General features: G+C 46.7%; 1 pseudogene; it reads right to left on the minus strand.

Moving 5' to 3' along the window:
- The window catches only part of LOC148055431 (uncharacterized), a 32,061-nt pseudogene extending 25,108 nt beyond the window's left edge, over positions 1-6,953 (minus strand).
- Between the last annotated feature and the right edge of the window lie 4,815 nt (positions 6,954-11,768).

Below are 11,768 nucleotides of genomic sequence, written 5' to 3' on the forward strand. Positions count from 1 at the left end.
CAAGGAGAAATATCAGCAGACCTTGATATATACCAAAAGTTTAGCACAGTTAGGGAAGACAGTCTAAGTACTTTTGGTGGTTAGCACTTGAGAATCTAAGCAATGAAGGGTCCTCTGCTGTTCAGAACAAGATGCAATTATTTAGACTGGTCATCCTCGGGGTTTTCACCCCTGAGCTGGGAGATGGAGATAGGAAGCAGAATGAAGCCCCAGTTATCGAAGAGGTGGAAGTCACCGACCTGCTCCTGCACTTGAATGCCCACAAGTCCATGGGGCCAGATGGGATGCACCTGAGGATACTGAGGGAGCTGGCAGAGGAGCTGGCCAAGTCACTCTCCATCATTTATCAGCAGTCCTGGTCAACCGGGGAGGTCCCAGATGACTGAAAGCTAGCAAACGTGACGCCCCTCTACAAGAAGGGTCAGAAGGAGGATCCGGGGAACTACAGGCCTGTCAGCCTACACCTCGGTGCTGGGGAAGGTCATGGAGCAGATCATCTTGAGTGCCATTATGCAGCACGTGCGGGACAACCGAGGGATCAGGCTCAGCAAGCATGGGTTCATGAAAGGGAGGACCTGTTTCACTAACCTGGTCTCCTTCTATGACAAGGTGACCCACTTGGTGGATGAGGGGAAGGCTGTGGATGTTGTCTACTTGGACTTTAGTAAGGCCTTTGACACTGTCTCCCACAGCATTCTCCTGGAGAAGCTGGCTGCTCACGGCTTGGATGGGTACACTCTGCGCTGGGTTAAAAACTGGCTGGACGGCCGAGCCCAGAGAGTGGTGGTGAATGGAGTCAAATGCAGTTGGCGGCCGGTCACAAGTGGTGTTCCCCAGGGCTCAGTACTGGGGCTGATCCTGTTCAATATCTTTATCAATGATCTGGATGAGGGGATTGAGTGCACCCTCAGGAAGTTTGCAGATGACACCAAGTTAGCAGGGAGTGTTGATCTGCTGGAGGGTAGGAAGGCCCTACAGAGGGACCTGGACAGGCTGGACCGATGGGCCGGGGCCAACTGCATGAGATTCAACAAGGCTAAGTGCCGAGTCCTGCACTTGGGTCACAACAACCCCATGCAATGCTACAGGCTTGGGGAGGAGTGGCTGGAGAGCTGCCTGGCGGAAAAGGACCTGGGGGTGTTGGTTGACAGCCGCCTGAACACGAGCCAGCAGTGTGCTCAGGTGGCCAAGAGGGCCAATGGCATCCTGGCTTGTATCAGGAATAGTGTGGCCAGCAGGACCAGGGAGGTGATAGTGCCCCTGTACTCGGCCCTGGTGAGGCCTCACCTCCAGTACTGTGTTCAGTTTTGGGCCCCTCACTACAAGAAGGACATTGAGGTACTAGAGCGTGTCCAAAGAAGGGCAACGAAGCTGGTGAAGGGTCTAGAGACCAAGTCTTATGAGGAGTGGCTGAGGGAGCTGGGGTTGTTTAGTCTGGAGAAGAGGAGGCTGAGGGGAGACCTTATTGCTCTCTACAACTACCTGAAAGGAGGTTGTTGTGAGGTGGGGGTCAGTCTCTTCTCCCAAGTAACAAGCGATAGGATGAGAGGAAACGGCCTCAAGCTGTGCCAGGGGAAGTTTAGGTTGGATATTAGGAAAAACTTCTTCACCGAAAGGGTAGTCAGGCATTGGAAGAGGCTGCCCAGGGAAGTGGTTAAGTCACTATCCCTGGAGGTATTTAAAAGAAGGGTAGACGTGGTGCTTAGGGACATGGTTTAGTGGTGGACTTGGCAGTGCTAGGTTAATGGTTGGACTTGGTGATCTTAAGGGTCTTTTCCAACCTTGACAATTCTACGATTCTATGATTCTTTGAGGAGCTGTGCTTCAGTACCAACCACTTCCGTAAACGGCTCGAACCCCTTCATATGCTGCCAGTATCTCTTTTTCAGTTGGAGTATAGCAGCCTCAGACCCTCTGTATCCCTGACTCCAAAATCCCAAGGGTCGACCTCAAGTCTCTCCTGGTGCTTTCTGCCAGAGGCTCCAGGGAGGGCTGTGGTGCACATTTTTTACATCTTGTCCTGCCCAGACTGGCCCAAAGGCTACTGCATGAACTATCTCCTGTTTAATTCGTTCAAAGGCTTGTCGTTCCTGAGGGTCCCATTTGAAATTGTTCTTCTTCTGGGTCACTTGGTAGAGAGGGCTTACAATCAGACTGTAATTTGGAATATGCATTCTCTGGGCAACCTGTTCCAGTGCCTCACAGTAAAGAATTTCTTCCTAATATCTAATCTAAATCGACCCTCTTTCAGTTTAAAACCATTACCCCTCATCCTATCACTACACTCCCTGATAAAGAGTTCCTCCCCATCTTTCCTGTATGCCCCCTTTAAGTATTGGAAGGCTGCTTTAAGGTCTCCCCAGAGCCTTCTCTTCTCCAGGCTGAACAACCCCAATTCTCTCAGCCTGTCCTCATAGGAGAGGTGTTCCAGCCCCCTGATCATCTTTGTGGCCCTCCTCTGGACCTGCTCGAGAAGGTCCATGCCTTTCTTATGTTGGGGGCCCCAGAGCTGAACGCAGTACTGCAGGTGGGGTCTCAGGAGAGCAGAGTAGAGGGGCAGAATCACCTCCCTCGACCTGCTGGTCATGCTTCTTTTGATGCGGCCCAGGATGTGATTGGCTTTCTGGGCTGCAAGTGCACATTGCTGGCTCATGTCCAATTTTTCATCCACCAATACCCCCAAGTCCTTCTCTGCAGGGCTGCTCTCAATTCACTCATCGCCCAGCCTTTATCCATGTTTGGGATTGCCCCAACCCAGGTGCAGGACCTTGCACTTGGCCTTTTTGAACTTCATGGGGTTCACACAGGCCCACCTCTCTAGCCTGTCAAGGTCCCTCTGGATGGCATCCCTTCCCTCTAGGGTATCAACTACACCACTCAGCTTGGTGTCATCTGCAAACTTGCTGAAGGTGCACTCAATCCCACTGTCCATGTCCCCGACAAAGATGTTAAATAATACTGGTCCCAATACAGACCCCTGAGGGACACCACTCGTCACTGGTCTCCACCTGGACATCGAGCTGTTGACCACAACTCTTTGAGTGCAACCATCCAGCCAATTCCTTATCCACCGAGTGGTCCACCCGTCAAATCCACGTCTCTCCATTTTAAAGACAAGGATGTTGTGCGGGACAGTATCAAATGCTTTGCACAAGTCCAGGTAGATGACGTCAGTCACTCTTCCCTTGTCCACCAATGCTGTAACCCCATTGTAGAAGGCCACCAAATTTGTCAGGCGCAATTTGCCCTTAGTGAAGCCATGTTGGCTGTCACCAATCACCTCTCTGTTCTCCATGAGCCTTAGCATAGTTTCCAGGAGAATCTGCTCCATGATCTTGCCGGGCACAGAAGTGAGACTTGTAGTTCCCCAGGTCTTTCATTTTTCCCTTTTTAAAAATGGGGGTTATGTTTCCCCTTTTCCAGTCACTAGGAACTTCACCAGTCTGCCACGACTTTTCAAATATGATGGAGAGTGGCTGTTGTGGTTTAACCCGGCAGGCACCTAAACACCACACAGCCGTTCGCTCACTCCACCTCCCCCAGTGGGATGGGGGAGAGAATCAGGAAAAAAAAGTAAAACTCGCAGGTTGAGATAAAGGCAGTTTAACAAGACAGAAAAGGAAGGGAAAATAATAATAATAATGATAAAAGAATATACAAAACAAGTGATGCACAATACAATTTCTCACCATCCGCTGACTGATGCCCAGCCAGTTCCTGAGCAGCAGTCGCCACCTCCCTGGCCTGTTTAATTTGTTCTAAAGCTTGTTGTTGCTCAGGGCCCCATTTGAAATCGTTCTTCTTCTGGGTCACTTGATAGAGAGGGCTTACAATCAGACTGTAATTTGGAATATGCATTCTCCAAAAACCCACAACGCCCAAGAAAGCTTGTGCTTCCTTTTTGCTGGCTGGTGGAGACATGGCTGTTATTTTGTTGATCACATCCATTGGGATCTGACAATGTCCATCTTGCCATTTTGTTCCTAAGAACTGGATCTCCTGTGTAGGTCCCTTGACCTTACTTTGCTTTATGGCAAAGCCAGCTTCCAGAAGGATTTGGACTATTTTCTTCCCTTTCTCAAAAACTTCTGCTGCTGTGTTGCCCCACACAATGATGTCATCAATGTATTGCAGGTGTTCCAGAGCCCCACCCTGTTCCAGTGCAGTCTGAATCAGTCCATGGCAAATGGTGGGGCTGTGTTTCCACCCCTGGGGCAGTCGATTTCGGGTGTACTGGACCCCCCTCCAAGTGAAAGCAAACTGCAGCCTGCACTCTGCCGCCAAAGGGATTGAGAAAAATGCATTAGCGATATCAGTTGTGGCATACCACGTGGCTGCCTTTGACTCCAATACGTATTGAAGTTCTAGCATGTCTGGCACGGCAGCGCTCAGTGGTGGCATGACTTCATTCAGGCCCTGATAGTCTACTGTTAGTCTCCACTCTCCATTAGACTTTTGCACTGGCCATAGGGGAATGCTAAAAGGTGAGCGAGTCTTGCTGATCACTCCTTGGCTCTCCAGTCGACGAATCAGCTTATGGATGGGAATCAGGGAGTCTCAGTTGGTGCAATATTGCCGCCAGTGCACTGCTGTGGTAGCGATTGGCACCTGTTGTTCTTTGACCCTCAGCAACCCCACAATAGAAGGGTCCTTTGAGAGACCAGGCAGGGTAGACAGCTGTTTAATTTCCTCCGTCTCCAATGCGGCTATACCAAAAGCCCACCAGTACCCTTTTGGGTCGTTGAAATACACTCTCCTGAGGTAATCTATGCCAAGGATGCACGGGGCCTCTGGGCCAGTCACAATGGGGTGCTTCTGCCACTCATTCCCGGTTAGGCTCACTTCGGCCTCCAATACAGTCAGCTGTTGGGATCCCCCTGTCGCTCCAGAAATACAGATGGGTTCTGCCCCTTTACAGCTTGATGGCATTAGGGTACACTGTGCACCGGTGTCCACTAGAGCCTTATACTCCTGTGGGTCTGATGTGCCAGGCCATCGAATCCACACAGTCCAGTAAACCCGGCTGTCCCTTTCCTCCACCTGGCTGGAGGCAGGGCCCCTCTAGTCCCGGTCATAGCACTTGTTACTCAGTTCTTGTAAATGCGAGTCAAAAATCCCTTTATTAGGATCGGAAACAAAATCAGCCCTTCTACCCTGTCTGGGGAACTGCTCACTGGAAACTGGAGCCGCAACTCTCCTGGGAGAGCCACCTTTTGTAGTTGTTTTTCCTTGCAGCTCACATACCCGTGCCTCTAGGGTCGAGGTAGATTTTCCATCCCACTTCCTCATGTCCTCTCCATGGTCACGCAGATAAAACCACAGGGTGCCCCGTGGTGTGTATCCACTATATCTTCTCTCTTGAACAGAGGGGCGCTTACTCCTAATGGCTGAGATACTGGTCTATACAGGTGAGGAGTAGGACATGTCCTCTTCGAGTTGCTGGACCTTCTGGGACAGTTTCTCCACAGCCGATACGCAGGCCTGTAGGGAGAAAGAGAGACTTTCTTCGTATTGTTGGAGCTGGCCAGCCATTTCGTCCACTGTTGGTCCCTCTTCATCTTTCCAGGTCATTATTGCCAATGAGTTTGCATGTGATGATGGTGCGCTCCGTACAAACTTCCGCCACATGGGTCGTGGGCATTGGACTTCGTCTGGATCTTCGGATAACTGCTCATTGTTCAGGTCGTTATAAATCACCTCCAGCATGGCTAATTCCCTCAGGTACTGGATACCTCTCTCCATGGTGGTCCACTTGCCTGGGTGACATATCACATCTTCCTTGAAAGGATACCTTTCCTTCACACCTGACAGGAGTCGCCTCCAGATGCTGAGGGCTTGTGCCTCTTTTCCAATCGCTTTGTCAATGCCCCCTTCCCTAGAAAGGGATCCCAGCTGCTTGGCTTCCCTACCCTCTAATTCCAGTCTACTGGCCCCATTATCCCAGCATCGGAGCAGCCAGGTGATGATGTGCTCACCTGGACAACGACCGAAATCTTTTCGCATACCTCGCAGCTCACTTAGCGAGAGGGATCAGGTGGTTACCATCTCATTTATGGGTTCCGCCTCTTCCTTCTCCTGTTCTCGTGATGGCCCTGGTTCATCTTCATCCCTTACTAAACGAGCTGATTTCCTTGTGTATTTTTTTCTTCTGTATAGGGGCAAGTGATACTGGCACGGATTGGTTCTCTGGTCCAGCCGCAGCGCCTATTGGGGGGGCTGGCGCAGCCATGGGGGCCAGTGCAGGGGCTGACGCAGCCACAGTGCCTGTGGCAGGGGCCGGCGCAGCCACGGGGGCCGTCATTTTGTCGTCCGATCCAAGAGACCTTCTCTTTCCCTTGAGGGTTCTGAATAGTGTTGAATAGGGCTCGGTAGGCATGGGCCAGGCCCCAGCACGTTGCAGTGATTTGTGTCTCTCTGGAGTTGCCAGGGTGACAACATACTTTTTCCAAATACTTTACTAGTTTTTCAGGATTCTGCACTTGTTCGGGGGTGAAGTTCCAAAACATTGGAGGTGCCCATTGTCCTAGGTACTTGCCCATACTCTCCCACACGCCCTGCCACTCATAACTATCCAGCCTTGGGGCAGATCTCTGGATGATATTCTTAAGCTGCTTATTAACCTTAGATAAAACTGAAACAAAATTCCCAAGAACTACCAATGGATATATCTTAACTACCCAAGGATGCTCAAGATAATGAAAAGTTGTTGCAATGAAGGAGAAAACGTCATAGAAGAAAGTAACAAAGGTGCCACCCTGTATTTCCTCCATAAAAAAACTCTCAGAGGAAGAGGTATAATTGCTAATTGTCTCCATGAAGTGGTACCCGAAGTACAGTAATGGCTTCACTACAGAACCCAAATACCAGATAGCGCTCAAGGCCAGTGTTTTAATAACCAATCTTCCAGGCAACACATCACTCATTATGGCAAAGCACAGCAAAAACAAGAGCATGGTGCAGATCAGGTAGACTAGTACCGAGAACGGACGAATCAATATTACAACCGATAACTGTCAACAGAATGAAATTCCTTAATACACTCTAGTTAATCTGTTAATTACCTCGAACCCTTTGAGCCCCACGTTGGGCGCCAAAAAGGACTGTCGTGGTTTAACCCCAGCCAGCAACTAAGCACCACGCAGCCGCTCGCTCACTCCCCCACCGGTGGGACGGGGGAGAGAATCGGAAGAGCAAAAGGGGAAAGCTCGTGGGTTGAGATAAGAACAGTTTAATAACTAAAGTAAAATAAAAATAGAACAGTAGTAGTAATAATAATAATAATAATAATAATAATAATAATAACAACAAGTAATAATAGTACAATAGTAATACAAAGCAAGCGATATACTTTACAATGGCTCACCACCCGCCGACCGATGCCCAGCCCGTCCCCCAAGCAGTGATCGTTGCCCCTCCCCCGGCTAACTCCCCCAGTTTATATACTGAGCATGACGTCACATGGTATGGAATAGCCCCTTGGCCAGCCTGGGTCAGCTGTCCTGGCTGTGCCCCCTCCCAGCTTCTTGTGCACCCGGCAGAGCATGGGCAGCTGAAAAGTCCTTGACCACTGTGAGCGCCACTTACCAACTACTTAGCAAGAACAAAACATCAGTGTATCGTCGACATTGTTCTCACCCTAAACCCAAAACACAGCCCCATATCGGCTACCAAGAAGAAAATTAACTCTATCCCAGCTGAAACCAGGACAGTATGACAGAGTCAAACCCTAATATTCTTATTCAGAAAAATTGGCCATTGACTTCAATAGCGTTTCTCATACACAGGTTTGAAATGATCAAAACCTGAGAGTTTAGTCAGTATACAGTTACATAATTCTGTTTTATAAGTTCTACATGTATGTTTAATGTATCTCTTGGTACATTGCATAAGAGGACTCCATGACTGTAAAAGGAAACCAGCTCTCATAAGAGATATTGTTGCCTGAGTGGCTGCAACTGAGTGAGTTCCTGTAAATATCTGAGCGTGTATTATACTTCTGTCCCGGCCTGAGATTTTTTTCTCTGAATTATATAGCAAATTTTACATACTTCAGTGTGAATATAAATATGTTCCCTAGCTGTCTGCAGTCACTGCCAAAAGTTTAATGTATTTCAGAGTAATTTTCTCCATTAGCTTCTACTTTCTTTTTTTTTTTCTTTTTTTTTAAATGGTCTTTACGCTGCAGTTAGTTTTGCACAAATTTCTTTACAGTCACATTCAGGAATCCATGAAACTTGTGTACTGAGGTTGTATTGGGTTTGCGTGCCAAGGTTTTGGTAGCAGGGGGCTACAGGGGTGGCTTCTCTGAGAAGCTGCTAGAAGCTTCCCCTATATAGAGCCAATGCGAGCCGGCTCCAAGACGGACCTGCTGCTGGCCAAGGCCGAGCCAATCATTGACGGTGGTAGCACCTCTGTGATAACATATTTAAGAAGGGGGGAAAAAAACAGTGGAGCAGATATCCACTTGGAGCCCATGGAGGACCCCACACCTAAGCAGGTGGATGCACCCAAAGGAGGCTGTGACCCCGTGGGAAGCCGGCGCTGGAGCAGGCTCCTGGCAGGACCTGTGGACCTGTGGAGAGAGAGGAGCCCATGCTGGAGCAGGTTTGCTGGCAGGACTTGTGACCCCGTGGGGGACCCACGCTGGAGCAGTCTGTTCCTGAAGGACTGCACCCCATGGAAGGACCCATGCTGGAGCAGTTCGTGGAGAACTGTCTCCCGTGGGAGGGACCACACACTGGAGCAGAGGAAGAGTGTGAGGAGTCCTCCCCCTGAGGAGGAAGGAGCAGCAGCGACAATGTGTGATGAACTGACTGCAACCCCCATTCCCCATCCCCCTGCACTGCTGGGGGGGAGGAGATAGAGAATTTGGGATTAAAGTTAAGCCTGGAAGGAAGGGTGTGGGGAAGGTGTTTTAAGATTTAGTTTTTATTTTCTCATTATCCTACTCTGATTTTGATTGATAATAAATTAAACTAATGTCCCCAAGATGAGTCTGTTTTGCCCATGACGGTAATTGGTGAGTGATCTCTCCCTGTCCTTATCTTGACCCACAAGCCTTTTGTTATATTTTCTCTGCCCTGTCCAGCTGAGGAGGGGGAATGACAGAGCAGCTTTGGTGGGCACTTGGCATCCAGCCAGCATCAACCCACCACAGAGGTACGATCATCTACAAAGGAAAGAACAGCAGCATCCTCAGAATGTCAGTGTTGAAAATGATGTTTGATTTCCTATTACTGGGCTATGAATCATGTGCAATCTTTCAGATTTTAATTCTCTCTGATAGGAGTAGGATGAGGGTAGGTGGGCGGTTTTGAAAAGAAAATGTATAAGTGCCTCATTTGATACAATTTAAGGTCTGTGGTTTGAAGCACTTTGGGAAGAAAAATTTGAAATTATTATGTGTCCATGATTTGCTCCTATGTTCTATAACAATTTTGATACAAAAAGCGATTAGATTGTCTCAGCCACTGTGAAATACTCTAAATGAAGCTACACCAGCTGCATTCTCTCAGGGCTGATTATTTTCTTTGGATAAAGGGCATGTCGTGCAGTTGCTTGGATATGACTTGTCATTCATATATGCCACATGCCCCTCACAAACGATTACAAAGAATTGTATCTTCTGTAGAACTGTAATACACCAGGGCCTAGGGAAGTAATAGATTTCATTTCTTGAAGTTTGTGATGAATATGTGAGAGCTGTGAAGAGTGCCTTATTGCTCCGGGGAAATGAGACTATTTTCTGTTATATCTCTTCCTGCTCTGGAATAGCATTTGAGCAAAGAAAAGATAAAATGGGGATTATTTTGGACAAATCAAATTATTCTAAGTTTACTCCAAGACCTGAAGAACACTGTGTTCCATTCCAAACCAATTGTCCTCAGAAATGGGACTTTAAATAGCCCGTTGGCTGGTGTTAGTGCCTGCAATACACATAGGTCTACCTTGCTCTAATAAGGCATATGTAGTGGTGAGGAATCTTTGTGTTGCTGTTTTCTTCCTTTAGCTGCTGCTGATCACCATATGTGGTCATCCATCCTCATATTCTCAAAGGTAACCATGAGAAAACATTGGGTGTGAATGCATTGCTTTTTCAAGATTAGCTGCTGCTTGCAAACTCTTTGAATCCTTTCAATAAAAGAGATTTCTATTGATCTAATATAAATGTTAGATCAGCTCCTTTGCTGCTACAAAATGGTACTACATTGTCTTCCACACAATAATACTCATACACAGTATTTTTCCATTTAAACTCCCACCATGAACTGACTTTCATACCATCCTCCTGAGTTGCAACCAGGCACCTCTCACATCATTAACCTGCATGTATACATTTCTCCCACATTCCTAAATTTATTGTGGTAGCCCAGTGATCTCCAAGCAATGTTATTTGTAGTTTTCATTGGAAAGTATCAGAATTACCTGCGATTCAGTAGATTTGCCTGTTGCTGTCAGCCTTGCCATGGACCAGCTGTATGTCTGTTGCTCAGCTTACTGTCACAAATTCCCCATATTCCCCACATTCCCCATTCCAATAGAGGTAATACATCTCATTTGTAAAGGGTGCTCAGATCCACTGACTCAAAAGTGCTACAGGATGAAATGATTGTTGTTATTTTCTCCTTCAGTGACTTCAGAGATTCCATGAATATCAATATTTAGTGATATGTAGATTTCAAGTAATATAGGAAAGTCATGCAGATAAATAGTTGGATGTGCAAAGGTAAATGGAGACGAATGATATCTGTGAGGATATACTAGAAGAGTATAAGTAGGTTGACTTAGTAAGGTAGAAGATTGGTTAGCTTCTGTGACTGAATGATATAAGAAGCTTGAATAGATAAATTTTGGCAGACACTACAAGTTTTATGCAGTGATATTGGCAATTTTGAGACTTTCCTATGAACAAAAGTACTATACCCACAGCAACATGGGAAGGAGGCATGGATGCCTGTAGGTTTTCTATTAACTCTGAGATGAGAACATGCCGTGACCCACCTCTGCTAATTTATTTTAAGAAAGAACATTTATGAGTTGGAGTTAGGAGAGCTCTTTATTAAGATGAAATGACTGTGATATACTGTATTAAAATTTACTTTCTGGTCCTACATCTAGGGTTAGTATTTAATTGAGAAATGTATTGCTTAAAGATTTCAGTATACAAAATGATTGAGAAGTCATTGGTGCTGACAATGTTTAAATGACGAGAAAATACTTAATTTACTGGGAGTTATACCTTATCAGGGAGCTGAATATGTGCTTCCAGTCAACTTCAAAAAGAAGCTGTTCTTAGAATGACAGCTATATGACACTAGTATGCCTATTTAGTCATATCATCAAATAATCTTGACCTAAATAAATTCCGCAGGCATTTTATCACTCAGTTACAGGCAGTATTTTAAAGGAAGTAGATTATTTCTGACAGTGAGAGTTGTAACTTATAAGTTGTAGCTTATAAGCAAGCTGCCAAACCTATTTCAAAACAATTTTAGTCAATGACATAATTTCTTTTCTTTGTTTTATTTTTCAAATCAAAGGCAGGAAACCACCATTTAGAAGCTGAGATGAATATGCAGCATCATGCTGTAATTCTGGGTGGTTGAAAGCACTGGAACTTCTGACGGTGACATTATGCCTTGAAAAACGTGTTTCTGACTGGTCCTCATTTAGCAGCTTTTCTAACACACCTGTACATTCTTCATTAGAGGTTATATCTATGGCCTGGATAATGTTTGTGGGGATACGTAGTATCTTTTATCACATGA

This window comes from Nipponia nippon, unplaced genomic scaffold (assembly GCF_047370975.1).
Source record: "Nipponia nippon isolate SJK-2023a ecotype South Korea unplaced genomic scaffold, ASM4737097v1 scaffold_22, whole genome shotgun sequence".
NCBI classification, from domain to species: domain Eukaryota; kingdom Metazoa; phylum Chordata; class Aves; order Pelecaniformes; family Threskiornithidae; genus Nipponia; species Nipponia nippon.